We start from the raw sequence: 15,539 nt of genomic DNA on the forward strand, positions 1-15,539 counted from the left end.
CTGCTTTTGGAGAAATGCCGGGAGCTGAGCATTAGCTGAAGAATCCAAAGGCTCCTCCCACTTCATCCTACGGCCCTTTGGATGAATTGTCCCTAAAGTTCATGTCAGTTTCCCTGTTTTGCATAATCAATGCAGTTTTTCACTTGCCGGGCCAACACGACAGTCCCAGCCAAATCGGCCATCAACTGTTATCTTTTTAGAATAAACTTCAAATAATGAAGTACTCTTGCTTTTCCGAAATGGCTTGAAAAGGTTATTTCCAGGCCGACACTCCACTTGCCGGCTTTTATTTAGAAACACATTTTTTATATATTGACTTCAATTCTCTAGAAGAGACAAGAGCCAAGAAAGAGTAAATAAAGCAGCAGCCGAGGTTACTGCCCATCCATCAATCCCGGAGCCCTGATGAAACTCCAGCCATGCAAACAGAGCCATTGTAGGCGGCGGCACTGGCCAGACCCTCTTTCAAAAGGGACCCTTGTTGCCCCTGAGGGTTGAGAGTTGAAAAGGAAAGATTTGGAAAGCCATCAGAAAGTGAAAAGCAACCTAAGTGCATCCATGGTAGTGCAAGAGTGTCAGAATTCATAATTAGGGCTCATAAATCTTTTTGCAACGGAGCAAAAATAAATAAACTCTCGCGAGCACAAATCTAAAGGCGGCGGGCGTACACACGCTCCAAGCGTCAGCTTTAATTTATTTCTCCACTTGGAAAGGGGAGACTCTGAAAGCTGGCTGCCACTCTGGAGGGAGCCTCCTCGACTCTTCTTCTGGCCCAGACGAAGGTTTGAATGTTGGAGGGAGAAACCCAAAGAATAACACAGGAAGCTTTTGACTTCTTACGTTGAAAAGGAGTTCTTTGCGGGCGGGAGGGTTGGGGGGAGAGAAGAGGAGAACAAACCTTTTCTAGAGTCATCGCTTTTGTGTAATATAAAATGCCTGGCACGTTCAAACCAAATACCGACCAACAAACAAAAGAAAAGTCTGACTTTACAGTATGCTGGTGACACATCTGGAGGGGGTTTAGGAAAGATATTCACAAACCACTTTAACTGCATGGAGAACTTTGCTAGGGCAACAAAGATACGTATATAAATATGTACATATGTATTCACAACTCAGAGTGTACATAATCATTTCCCTTGTGAATGGAAACAGCATCATTACAGCATTAAAACTGGAGGGGATCAATAGTAATGGAATTTCCTGAGAGCACCATGTGGAAAAAAGGTCAATGAAAAAGGTACCTGTGGAACTGATTACTTGTCATTAGACGCAGCAGCATGGAAATAAACTTTTCCCCCTCTCTGCTGTCGCTCACTTTAAGGCCTCCGAACAGAAAGCTTCCAATTAGCTAAGTAAAAGAGCCGCTACGGGAAGATTCTGGTGCTCTGGGGAGATGTCATCTGCCGAATCTCCCAACAGTAGAGCCAAGTGAAGAAGTTTAGGATCTGAGTCAACATCGCACGTACAAGCTGTCTGTCTGTGGGTCATACAGGAATCGGGCTGGGTGTTAGTCACCAGACTCCTGAGGTCACCCCTGAGATTCTGCGTCTCAGTTTCCCAAGTCTGTAGAGTATGAAAAGACCTTTGTTATCCTAGTGAATCATTTTGATGTTTAAGATAAAATGAGTTAAGATACGAAAGCACGTTTAAAGCATGAAGTGCCCTAAGCATATAAGAAATGTCTTGTTCCCAAACTATGTTAGGCAGCCCAAGCAGAGGGTAGAGGGCTGAGGGCACTGGAGTGTAGGCTTCTCCAGTTTCTCTTGAAGGCCATTATGGGAGGGAAGGTGGCAGGTGAAAAGAGGGGCTGATGACCCTGTTCTGCATTTTGCATGCGCCTAGCTGCTCTGAAGGGACTGGAGATGGGGGGGTGTCAGTGGGCTTGCCCCATAGCAGCCTGCCCCCTCCACGGAGGACACTCAGAAAAAGCCTGACTTGCTAGAATGGCAGTCTCGGTGTTCAGACCCATGTATCTTCCATTGTCAAGAAAAGCTAGAGAAATTGGAATAATTCTTTGTGGAAGAAAATACCTGATCTTTTTGCCACTTTCCGTCATTTCAGAAGCCAGATCCCATCGCCTTATAGGAGACCGGTGCCCATAAAGAAGGAGGCACTTGTGACCTTCCGTGACCATGCTAAGGTGTGGCTCCCCTGAAGAGGCTCCCAGGTGCTGAGCGTCAGTGGAAAGAACCCTCTTGGCCTCTCGTGACGCACCTGTTGGCGACGGAACAGGGACTCTGCACACGGGCTTCGGGTTTAGCCGGTCCTCCCGCCCGCCACCACCCTTCGCACCTGCAGCCTGTCAGGAAACCAGCAGATTGGCCGCCGTGGAATAAATACTCTGCTATTCCAGCAGTGTATCGTTATTAGCCAGTTGAGGGGCATGATCGAACTAACGAATTCACTTCCTTTCCGCCGCTGTCCTCCTTTGCAGGCTAGTCCCCACAGCCACCCAACGCCACCAGGAAGTGAAGACGGTTCCCTCGGTTCCGCAGGCTCATTTCTTAACCGAGCCCCACCACGGCTTCCAGATCCCTCCAGTGCACGAAGCCACAGCGTCATAGAATAACGGGCATTTTGCTCCTGAGTTCTATGGGTTCCCCTGGGCAGTTCTGCCAACCTGGGCAGGCTCGGCTGATTTCGGCCAGGTTCTTGGGGTCTGCTGGCCGGGCAGCTGGGGGGTAGCAGGGAGGAGCCACTACTGCCCCCGCCCCCCCGGCGGTCTCCTCCCCCCCGCCTCTCCGCCCAACCCACCCACCCCCCCCCCCCCCCCCGGGCGGGCAGAGGCAGGGCTCGCTCCGTGGCCGCGGGGCAGGGTTCCGAAGGACAGCGGAAGCACACAAAGCCTCGTTAGGCTTAGATTCATAAACCGCACGGTATTCTTCGAGAGCATTCTCTTGGCCAAAACAGATCACATGGTTGGCCCAGATTTGAAAGGTGGAGAAACAGGCTCCACCTCTTGGTGCGAGGAAATTCTTCTAAATCGCAGGACAAAGGGTGTGGATCCAGGGGGAGGTGGAGAACCGGGGGCCATTTTTCACCATCAGCCTACCACAGTTTTTCCCTAAATGGACGGGACAAACAAGTCTTCTGTTCTGCATTAGAAGAGAATGTTGTTTCTACACTTTTAAGCCCAGAGGCTTGTCCTGTCCTTACTCAAAGGTAAGAAGTTATCAGATAAGGAATCCTTGAACAGCAAGGCCCCTAAGGAAAATCACGATTTTTTTTTTTTTTTTTTTTTTTTGAGGAGGGTTTTCTGAAGGGGGTTAGCTTCCTGGTGACTAAGAATCTTTTCATTAACTGGGAAAGATTGTAGAAGCAAAAAAAAAATTATATATATAAATTCACCTTAATTCGGGTTTAAGGTCTGGGGCCTTTTCCTATCTGGCCCTACTGAAAGCAACATGACCAGAGGAGAGCGGACTTCTCACAATGTCTGTTAACAGAGGCTAAGCTTTCAGGCTTCTTGGTACACGTAAGCTGGTCCGTTCCAACTTCATACAGCTTCCTGACAGACCTGGTGGGGTTTCACACATATAAATATAAATAATATAAATATAAATCCAGCCTATTAATATACTTATTTATCCCTTAGATGTCTGGATTCAATTTGACAGCCTTTGGGATTTTATATAGTATAACCATCCAGTCCCTGACATAATAATTTTAGGAGATTTGAGAGCGAGGGTTAGAAATAGTCTCACCAAAGCCAAGGGAAATCTGGATTGGGGAGACAGCTTCCCATGGGCCCCTCTGTCGGGAGACGAGCCTGTAACAGAGGGCTGGCTCACTTTAAATACTCAGGGAAAGTAACCTTTCTCTTTATTGGAGGTGGAAAAACCAATGGACTGGCCCTATGGTAAAGAGATTATTGACCACCCCCTCTCCGGTCCCTGTGCCATGGGACTTGGTAATTCTTCCCTCTGGTGCAATGTTCTCCTCCTCCCCTTGACTTTGGGCTTCACTGGGTGACTTGCTTTGTCCAACAGGATATTAGCAACATGATGCAAGCAGGGCCTTGCCCTTTTGAGCCTCTCTCGTGAGAAGAGCATGCCCTGGGGAGCTCAACAAGCCCAGGAAAATGAGAAGCACTTAACACACGCCTGAACATGCTGAGATCATCAGAGCTCCCCCAGTCAGCCTGTAGTTTGAAGCTGGCCTGCCCCACCAGACATGTGAGCCCAAATAAAAGTTTATTTTTTTTTATGCCACCACGTTTTGGGAGGGTGTGTTATGCAGCAGTCTGTGGCAAGAGCTGACATTGATATGAGTCCCCACGGAAAGTAGAACAGATTATAAATTACAAGAGAAAGCCTGACATTTGGTGTATAATAAGGGACTTTTTTACAGCTGCAAAATTTGGGGATTGTTTTTTTATCAATGTGACTTCATTGGTCCTCATCGGTATTCAGTTGGCAACCCAGATTCCCTCGATAACAGAGACACCAAATGTAAATGAATAGAAGAGAATTTGATATTTAAATATTTCCATTTTCTGCTACAGAAAATTTCATACCCAAAAGAAAGTATATTAATGCACCTTGCTACAACCATCACCCAACTTTATTAATAACCAGCATCTTACAGAATTTGCTGTTCTCCAGTGTTTTCTTGAAAAATTAGATACTTTAAATTCCAGATCCCCCAGAATATAGCTGTAGGGAGTTCTTGGAGTCAATTAAAGTAGAAAAGATTTTCTGTCTCTAGTGGGGGTGTTTGAGTTCATAGAGTCCATGTATTTTCAGGAATTTCTGCACAGGTCTGTGTGGGTACGTGTTTCTATGGAGGAGGTGCACAGTTTCCACTAGGTTCAGAAGAGAAGACCTACAGCCCCGCCCAAAGAACATCAGCCATTCTTGCCTCTTCTTTCCCAGCTTTGCCAGATGCCAGCATCTGGCACCTTCCATAAGCCAAAGGAAGCACGTAAGTATGAAGGATCAAATCACCTCAGCCCAAGGAGCACCAATAACTCTCCAGATGGCCAGAATCACTGATTTGCTTTTGTCAACACAGAAACAAGACAAAGTGTCAGCTTTAATTAGCAGTATCAGAAGTTATAAAATATTAACATACTATATTAGCAGTATTAGAAGTCATCATCCTTTCAATGATCAGGAAGGACAAACTCTCGTCTTTCAGTGGGAATGTCTTGGGGCGCTTATAGGCTCAATTTCTAAATCGTAGCTGTCTCACCATTTCAGGTGCACCTGCCAGCCTGCCTTCTCAGCAGAGAAGGACTGCCCCCAGGTAGGTGGACTGAGCCTAGCCACTGGTTCTTACATCATAGAGAATGTACACATCGCCGGGAGGACTTTAAAATCCAGATTTCCGGGTCTACTTTCAGACCTGTTGAATTGGAATCTCTGTGAAATCTGCATTTTTTTAAAGATTTTATTTATTTATTTGACAGAGAGAGCATGAGCAGAGGGGAGGAGAGATGCGAGAGGGGAAGCAGGCTCCCCGCTGAGCAAGAGCCCGATGCGGGACTCGACCCCGGGACCCTGGGATCATGACCTGAGCTGAAGGCAGATGCTTAACCATCTGAGCCCCCCAGGCGCCTGAAATCTGCATTTTTAACAAGCTCCTGGGAGATTTGGAGCAACTTGTCCACAGACCACACTCCAAGAAGCACTGGCTGAGGGACACCCAGGTCCGGAGCAACTATCTGAAGCTTGAAGTCTTCTTTTCTTGAAATCCTATTTCCTTTCAGTCTGTAAATGGGGGTGGATTTAAACACACACACACACACACACACACACACACACACACACACACACACCCCTCTAAAGTTTCTACCAGTCTAGAAATAATGTAATTTCTAAGATTTCCAATTTCCTTCAGGCCCTGTGCACCTCTACTAATTTGTAGGACTGCTGCTGTTCTTCTGGGCAGATTTTAAAGGTTTAGGCTCTGAGGGGAATTCTCATCAACCCAAACTGAGGAGAGCAGGCCAGAGGCCCCCCCTCCCCCTGCAAAGTTATTCAGGCTGAGCAGGTGGTAATGTCAGGCATGGAACATAGAGTCAAGCATTGCTTGAATTTCTAAGCCAGTTCTTCCCAGGAGAAATGTCACAGAGGCCACGGGCACCCCAGAAGTTATCTTCGAGAACAAAAAGGAACATGGACGTAATGAGGAGTGCAGAGCCAAAGGACAGTGAATGCAGTGGCCCGCCCCCACCGTGTGCAACATCAAGGCCCCTGGTGCAATGTGGGTTTCATTAATGGCTCAAAGACAATATTCCAGAGTTATAAGTTCAAGATGTTATTGAAAAACCCATATTGTGTTTTTTATCCCCACCTACCCCCTTCCCCAGGGTTTTCTGAAATCATTTTTAAAAAAACTTTTTTAATGTGGTTCCATCCAAGGGGTCATATTTCTAAGGGTCTGGGGCAATGCACACCGGGCCAGTGAAACCCGAAACAGTTTGGTAGAAGGATGATGCGATTTCCTCTGCCTCTCAGGGGGAGATGGGAGAAAGTTGTGAACCTGTTAAGCACATAAGCAGGATGGTGTGGGTGGCCCCAGAGAGGGACACCTGTTTTGCTACTAAATGCAAGATCACAAACACAATTTTTCCGTAACACTATCTTACCTGAAGCTCAGCCAGAGCTGCAAAGCCTAGAGAATTTCTAGAGAAACTCAGAGCAAGATCTCACAGGGTCTTAAAGATACCATCTTGGGAAAAAGCCACCGCATGAAAAGAAAGTCTATTGCATCCTTTTTCACAGATGCGGACTGTCCCATGATCTGGCTACACTCGTATTTGGTAGACACTCTGAATGTTTCCATTTTTTTCCTGTTATAAACAATGCTGCAGTAGATGAATAAGATGAATATATGTGAATATATATTAAAATGGTGCTTTGATTTCTGGAGGATGGGTTCCTACACATACTGTTGATGGGTTGAGTATTTACAGGCACGGACATCGGGCATTTAATAAATATTGGTGTATCGTTTTCCAAAAATTATGCTAACAAGTCTTATTTCCAATAGAAGTAGATACAAATGCCTATTTCCCCACAGTTTTTGAGCCCAGTGCTTTCCCACCTTCCCCCCAAACTCTATGGGGGGAAGATGATCTTATTGTTATTTCTGTTGGCACTTCTCTGTTTCACGCTGAGCATATCTGTGTATGTTGATTGGTCACTCGGGGTGGGGGGGGGGCCTCTTCTCTCCTGAGAATGTTCACACACCCTTTGTCATAGTACGTTCCTTTTCTTATGAATTGGTAGAAGCTGAATTACATTAACACTTGGTCTTTCACATGGGTTAATAATGCTTTTTCCCAGACTTGTTTGTCTTTTAACTTTGTTCTTAATCTTGTCCTTTCACACACAGAGATTTTTAAGTTTTAGGTAGTCAACTCTTTATGGATTCTCGGTTTCCTAAAGGCCGATGCCACCCACGGTGATAAAACCCGCGTCTTGAATTTTCTTTAAAATTTCTACAGCTGAAAAGATCAAGAACTATAGCTCATCCATTTGAAATGCATTTTTGGGTATATCATGTGAGGTTCGGGTCTCAGTCTTTTCTTTCAGTATGTAAAGAGAGTCATGACAACGCCAGCTATAAAATATCACCCTATCCTCTGATGAACAGAAATGGCATGTGCTCATTTAGGACAGTGCTGTGGATCTATTTCTAAGTTCTCTCTCTCTCTCTCTCTCTCTTTTTTTTTACCACTATGCCTGTGCTACACAGTTTTCTTAACAATATTTTCATAGTAAATTTTATATTCTCTATTTTTTCTAAAAACATTTTGGGCAACTCTTACATATCTATTTTTACACAAAAACTTTATAATGCTTTGTCTTAAAAAAAAATTGGTGCCTGGGTGCCTCATTCAGTTAAGCGTCTGACTCTCGATTTTGGCTCAGGTCATGATCTCAGGGTCATGAAATCAAGCCCTGCATCAGGCTACGCCCTGGGCATGGAGTCTGCTTAAGTTTCTCTCTTTCCCTCTCCTTCTGTCCCTTCACAATGCCCCCCCACTCATGCGCCCTCTCTCTCTCTCTCAAAAAATTAATAATAATAATAATATAAATAAATAAATAAATAAAACTACCCAATGTAATTTTGACTACATCTTATATGATTAAGTCTTCCCATCCAGAAATATAGTGGGTCTAGCCATCTACTCAGGGTATATCATTGTCTAATGCCCTTTAATAGTCTCTTACAGTTGTCTTCATTTGGGTTCTTAGTCCACAGTTAGAACTGTGTTGCTACTATGAATGCAGTTTTGCCATGCAGGCAAAGCTCAGTATTCACAGATTCTGTATCCTGGCGGAAACGCATCACCAGGCTAACCCATCCCCCACCCCCCTCCCCTCTAAAACCCTCAGTCTGTTTCTCGGAGTCCATAGTCTCTCATGGATCATCTCCCCTCCGATTTCCCCCCCTTCATTTTTCCCTTCCTTCTCCTAATGTCCTCCCTGCTATTCCTTATGTGCCACAAATAAGTGAAACCATATGATAATTGTCTTTCTCTGCTTGACTTATTTCACTCAGCATAATCCCTTCCAGTCCCATCCATGTTGATGCAAAAGTTGGGTATTCATCCTTTCCGATGGCTGAGTAGTATTCCATTGTATATATGGACCACATCTTCTTTATCCATCCATCTGTTGAAAGGCATCTCAGCTCCTTCCACAGCTTGGCTATTGTGGACATTGCTGCTACGAACACTGGGGTGCTTATGGCCCTTTTTTCACTACATCTGTGTCTTTGGGGTAAATACCCAGTAGTGCAATTGCTGGGTCATAGGGTAGTTCTATTTTTAATTTTTTGAGGAATCTCCACACTGTTTTCCAAAGTGGCTGTACCAACTTGCATTCCCACCAACAGTGTAAGAGGGTTCCCCTTTCTCCACAACCTCTCCAACATTTGTTGTTTCTTGCCTTGTCAATTTTTGTCATTCTAACTGGTGTAAGATGGTATCTCAATATGGTTTTGATTTGAATTTCCCTGATGGCTAATGATGATGAACATTTTTTCATGTGTCTGTTAGCCATTTGTATGTCTTCTTCAGGAAGTGTCTGTTCATGTCTTCTGCTCATTTTTTGACTTATTTGTTTTTTGGATGTTGAGTTTGAGAAGTTCTCAAACTCATTTCAATTTTCATACTGTAAACAAGTGTCCAGTTTGTGGTGGTGGCTATGTTTTTTGCACTTTTGTGCTTTTTGTTGGTGATTTCAATGTTTAAAATGGCCCATAACCATAGTGCTGAAGTATTGTCCGGGATGCCTATGTGTAAAAAGACTGTGATGTGCCTTTGGGAGAAAATATGTGTCTTAGGAAAGCTTCATTCAGGCATGACTTGTAGGCATGGGTTGGCCATGTGTTCAGTGTTAATAAAGAACAATATATAATAAACAAGGTGTCTCTAAACAGAAACACACATAAAACAAGGTTATGCATTAATTGGTTGATGAAAATATTATGCCCGGAGGCTTACAGGAACCTAACTGTGTATTTGCCCTAACTAAGAGCGATGGGTCAGTGTTCACTAATTCAGGGTCTGTGGCAATTGTATGGAACATAACTCTCATGAATGACATGAACTAGCTGTATAGTAGTCCCCCTTATTCATGGTTTCACTGTCCACTGTTTCAGTTACCCATGGTCAACCATGGTCCAGAAGTAGATGACCCTCATTCTGAGCGGCATCTGGGTGGCTGAGTCAGTTAGGCATCTACCTTCGGCTCAGGTTATGATCCCAGGTCCTGGGATCGAGTCCCATATCGGGCTCCCTGCTCAGAGGGCAGCCAGCTTCTCCCTCTGCCTGCTGCCCCCCGCCCCGGCTTGTGCTCTCTCTCTCTTTCTGACAAATAAAGTCTTAAAAAAAAAAGAAGATTGACAGCAGCCTAACGCTATATCACATGCCTATATCACTCACCGAACCTCGTCTCGTCACCTAGACATTTCATCATCTCATATCATCACAATTAGAAGGATGCATGAGTACAGTAGAATTAAGATAACTTGAGAGACCACATTCACATAACTTTTATTACAGTACATTGTTATAATTGCTCTATTTTATTATTGTTGTTGTTAATCTCTGACTGCACCTAATTTATAAATTAAACTTTACCATAGGTACGTATGTGTAGGAAAAAACATAGTATATATAGGGTTAAGTACTATCCAGTTTCAGGCATCCACTGGGGGTCTCAGAACATATCCCCCTGGATAAAGGACCACTGTATATTTGTATCTGTTATCTTAATATCAGACTTTGATATTAAGATTATGCTAGCTTTATAAAATTAATTAGCAAGCTTTGCATCTTTTAATATGGTCTGGAATAGTGCAAATACATTAATTTCTTTCTTTGGGCCAATCTGTAATCAAGGCTAAACGCTCCCTATTCTATTTTCCAACCTAATTACATCCAGCCATATTGTCAGAGGTTCTTCATGGTATTTAGATAATCCAATAACTGTTTATATCAAATCCTTTATTATTTAAATTAATAATAAAATTTCAATAATATAAAGTTACTTCACATTTGAATGAAAACCTTTTCCCATTATGAATTTCCTCCTGAGAAATTGAAATTTGAAGATTAAATTTTAAAGAGATCAAAATCTGATTCCTCAAAAGTTAAAAACAGAACTACTCTGTAATCCAGCAATTGCACTACTAGGTATTTACCCAAAGGATACAAAAATACAGATTCGAAGGGGCACATGCACCCCAGTGTTTATAGCAGCATTGTCAACAATAGCCAAATTATGGAAAAAGCCCAAATGTCCATTGACTGATGAATGGATAAAGAAGATGTGGTGTGTGTGTGTGTGTGTGTGTGTGTGTGTGTGTGTGTGTATACACACACACAATGGAATATTATGCAGCCATCAAAAAGAATGAAATCTTGGGTGCCTGGATGGCTCAGTCATTAAGCATCTACCTTCAGCTCAGGTCATGATCCCAGCGTCCTGGGATCGAGCCCCGCATCCGGCTCCCTGCTCCACGGGGAGTCTGCTTCTCCCTCTCCCACTCTCCCTGCTTGTGTTCCCTCTCTTGCTATCTCTCTCACTGTCTAATAAATAAAATCTTAAAAAAAAATGAAATCTTACCATTTGCAACAACGTGGATGGAGCTAGAGCGTATTATGCTAAGCGAAATAAGTCAGAGAAAGACAAATACCATATGATCTCACTCATATGTGGAATTTAAGAAAGAAAACAGATGAACATATGGGAAGGGGGCAAAAAGAGAGAGGGAAATAAACCATAAGAGACTTTAATTATAGAGAACACACTGAGGCTTGATGGAAGGAAGAGGCTAAGGGATGCCCTAGATGGGTGATGGGCATTAAAGAGGGCACGTGTTGTGATGAGCACTGGGGGTGATCACTGAGTTCTACTCAAGAAACCAGTATTGTACCAATATGTTAACTAACTAGAATTTAAATTAAAAAATAAATATTTAAAAATTTAAAAAAGAATCGGAACTATTCCAACACAACAAATCAATCAATCAATCAATCAAAATCCAAAATTCTTAAGCTACAGTCCAAAGGATATAATATCCAAAAGCTTCCACCCTGGTGAATTAAAAACCCAAAGAAATTGAGGTTTAATATCCCTCCTCCCCCATCATGTCTGATTTTGACCAGATTTTGCTCTGATTATGTGCAGTATCTCTAGACATCCCTCGATGCTTGGGTGGAGTGAGTGTTGCTCAGCAGCAGTAGACGGGGCTGATCTCTGGAAAGGTGTAATTCATTCTGGACCAGAGAAGTTGAACTTCCAGCCTCTCATACACTCTGCCTTTAACAATTCCAGTGTGTTCAAAGAAAGGTAAGAATATCATAACATTGGCTTTACAGCTACCAAATTTAGGAAGCAAGCCAATTTGCAGACCCTATTTGCAATTATCCCAGATAAAATTATGTTCTCAGAACCCAGTGCTTACAGTTGCCAAAGTGCAAGGCAAAAAGTCATTGGTGTCTGAAGGAGAGAATGGAGAAGATCTTGACTCAATTCACCAAGATACTGGTTAGTCTACATCAGTTGTCCAGAGTCCACAACCTGGGAATTTAAACTCCATTTGGAAGAAATCTTCCACCAAGAGGTTAAATTGGGCACCACGCATTAACACACGGGAGAAAGCTACCTAATACGTACTGTAGCCCCCTTCAGAATGCGGCATTCTTAAAAATGCTATGTTCTTGCTAATATTTCTGCAGTGATGCAGTTCCAGGCACTAAGCCTTCATTTCCCATTCGCCATATTCAGTCAGCTGAATTACTCTTTTCCTTTGGGTCTCGTGTTTCTGGCAACTCGCTGCGGAGAGTGTGGCTCTGCCCTGGGAAATACGGAGCTCTCTTGCGTGAACCGGCATTTTCAATGCCGTGGGCGGTGGCTTCTCTGTGGAGAAACTTACCTGCCAGGGATGCATTCTCTTTCATTCTCCAAGTCTGTTTCCGCTGGAAGATCAAAGCTGCTCTTGCTAATTGTGAAGTTTGCGCTCCTAGAGCCCTAGCGGAAACCATTCTTCTACCACGGGGCTGCTCCATAATACAACATACACTGTACAATTTGGATCCTGGGCACCGGGAGCTATGTTCAAGGTAATTCATCGATCTAGTAGAGGGTAGCCAGATACAATTCAGCATACTCAGTGAAATACGAATTGCAGATAAACAACAAATACCTTTTAGTATATTCTAAATATTGCAGAGAATATACTTCAGTACTAAAATTTGTTTTGTAGGGGCGCCTGGGTGGCTCAGTCAGTTGAGCCCTGCCTTCCACTCCGGTGGTGATCCCCCAAGTCCCCAGATGGAGCCCCATGTCGGACTCCCTGCTCAGCGGGGAGTCTGCTTCTACCTCTCCCTCTGCCCCTCCCTTTGCTCATGCTCTCTCTGTCTCTCTCAAATAAATAAAATCTTTAAAAAATTTTTGTTTTGTTTATCTGAAATTCAAATTTAATGGGGCATATTATGTATTTATTCGCTCAGTCTGGCAACCCTTTTCTGGAGCTAACTGGAAGCCACATGAGGGCGGTGGCTTAATTCAAGGGCAGCCACTTAAATTCAAGATCAGCCCCTGCACAATTCCTTCCTCGCCCTGAACGAAAAATGACATTTGGAGCCAATTGATCTGGTGCCGCCTATCTACGCCTGGCAGCCACATTAAGCTGGAGCCTTACTAGGGCTCTCTTGAGCAGGCAGAACTCAGCTTCCTTGCAGTTCAGAGCAGTAAATACTATTCTCACCACCAATGGCCAAAGAGGTCTAATCCCACCCCGATCTTTCCTGAAGACTCTGAAAATCAAGGTCATGCAGCAAAACCTTAGTCTTAAACCCTTCCCCTCACTGCAGCCTGCACACCCGCTGTCTGGGCCAGGCCCTCTGGCCACACTCCAGTTGCACTAAGTAATCTCAGCCCCCACACACATTGTGCAATTGCTCATCTATAGAAAAAGTGTCCCTTGTCAGTAGATAACTCCACACTAAGTACAGTTACCTGCCAGGAGGTAATGCCACGACAGGCTCTTGAAAAGCTTGAGCTTTACCCATCCTGTGCAGTCTATACTAACATTGACCTAATGGCTGTCCATAGTCAAAGCTAAAAGATAGGAGATATAAAGTATCAATTCGCTATAGAAGAAATAAAAGTTAAATAAGTTGAAAAGTTAATACACATAGGTAAAAATGTTCAATTTCATTTATAACATATTTTTTCAAACTAAAGGAAGGAGATACAGTTTAGAGCCTATATATTTGACAAAAATTAAAAAGATTTATTGCACCTGCTCTTATCAAGGGTGTATGGGTATTGTCATACAGTCTTGGTGAGTGTAAATTTGTATGACCCGGTTGGACAGTAAAATCACATAAAAGAAGTATGTTTATGGGGCACCTGGGTGGCTTAATCGTTAAGTGTCTGCCTTCAGCTCAGGTCATGATCCCAGGGTCCTGGAATCGAGCCCTGTATCAGGCTCCCTGCTCCGCAGGAAGCCTGCTTCTCCCTCTCTCACTCCCTCTGCTTGTGTTCCCTCTCTCGCTGTGTCTCTCTCTGTCAAATAAATAAATAAAATCTTTAAAAAAAAAGTATGTTTATAATAAGGAAAAATTAGAATAATCTAAATGTCAATTAATTGGGACAAAAATTATCATACACTATGAGATAGATTTATACAGAGAGACAAGGAAATGCCTATAATATGTTAAGAAGAAAATTGAAGAATTATGTGTATGCTTCCACTTCATTTTTTTAAAGTATCTATGTTGATAGACCAGGTAGATTGACAGAGATATGTGTCCCATTGGCCACGGAGTTACCTAGAATAATGAGGGCAAAACACACTTCCGCAAATTTTAACTTAATATATGTCCCAATCAATTGGAGCCCTGAAAGCCAGTTTCTTAAAATAAGACAAACTGGGGGGTCAGGGCCTACCCATCGCATTTTATCCTACTTTTGGTGTTCCTTAAATAGTCAGAGAGAAGTTTCTCCCAGGAGATGGGATAACCGGGTTTTGTGGGACTTAAGTATATACAATTGGAAGGCTCCCTTTAATTAAAAAAAAAAAAAAATTAAAATCTATTACCTGAGCAAATGTTGAAAATCAGATGACCAGGCGGACTGACTGCGGGGGCGTCTCCCAGGCCTGGGCAGAGAACAAAGCAGTGAGAGGCCCCAGCTCCAGTTCAGCAGGGTGTGGCTGGTGCTTAGTCAAAGGGGAAAGGTGGCAGGGGGCCCGCCGGCTTCCCAGCTGGAAGAATCTGAGGGCAGGAGGCGCTCTCGAGCTGCCCTCAGGGCGCTAGAGAACAGAGGCTGCAGGGGGCAGTCGTCCAGCCATCTGTACTTGCACCGTTTGAGAAGGAGGGGGCCCGTGAGCCCGCGCTCCATGGGCTAAGGGTGCTGTGGCAGGTGACTGAGCATGAGCGAGCTTCAAAGGACCCCCCCACCCCCGCCACCAAGGGGGCTCCCAGTCAGGATGAAGAGACCGTGAAGAAAGAGTGGGGGGAGAGTTATGACAGGCGAGCAGGAAGTAGGGTGAAGGTGGGAGGGGTCAGGAGAGTGCGGGGCGGAGCTCCCCATTGGGCTTCTCTGAAGGATCCGCTAATATGCCCCCCAAAAGAGCCAGCATTTGGAGGTCCGTATGACAGAGGGCGATTTGACGCTGCGGAGAGGACTATAAACAGCGCCACCCCTCTGAAGAGAACTTTGCCCCTTTTCCTCTCTCCCCTTCTTCCCGCTCCTTGTCCCACCTCCACCTAGGAAAACAGTAGTTAATGGAGAAGTGTGAGATCAAGGTGGAGCATTCATGAAAGCACAGAGCTGTTGGAGGAGGTCATCAGGAAGATGTGACCGTGTACATCCTGGCAATACAGTCGATAACACTGTATTAACTTTGTAAGGTGACAGAGGGTAACTTTGTAAAGTGACAGACACTACGGTGACCATTTTGCAATGTATACAAATATCAAATCACAATGTTGTACACCTGAAACTAATATAATATTGTATGTCAATTATCTCTCAATAAGTTAAAAAAAGAATAAAACATTC

At 44.0% G+C, this 15,539-nt stretch overlaps 1 long non-coding RNA gene across 1 annotated transcript; it reads right to left on the reverse strand.

Annotated features, from left to right (window-relative positions):
• Positions 1-1,169: 1,169 nt before the first annotated feature.
• LOC114222428 (uncharacterized) lies at positions 1,170-14,695 on the reverse strand. The gene is made up of 4 exons (XR_003611942.2): positions 14,575-14,695; positions 3,352-3,520; positions 2,034-2,217; positions 1,170-1,566 (listed from the first exon to the last, which is right to left on the reverse strand). It is a non-coding gene; the product is annotated as an uncharacterized LOC114222428 (long non-coding RNA).
• Between the last annotated feature and the right edge of the window lie 844 nt (positions 14,696-15,539).

This window comes from Eumetopias jubatus, unplaced genomic scaffold (assembly GCF_037043125.1).
Source record: "Eumetopias jubatus isolate StellerSeaLion01/CBP00866 unplaced genomic scaffold, mEumJub1_p1.0 scaffold_8, whole genome shotgun sequence".
NCBI lineage: Eukaryota > Metazoa > Chordata > Mammalia > Carnivora > Otariidae > Eumetopias > Eumetopias jubatus.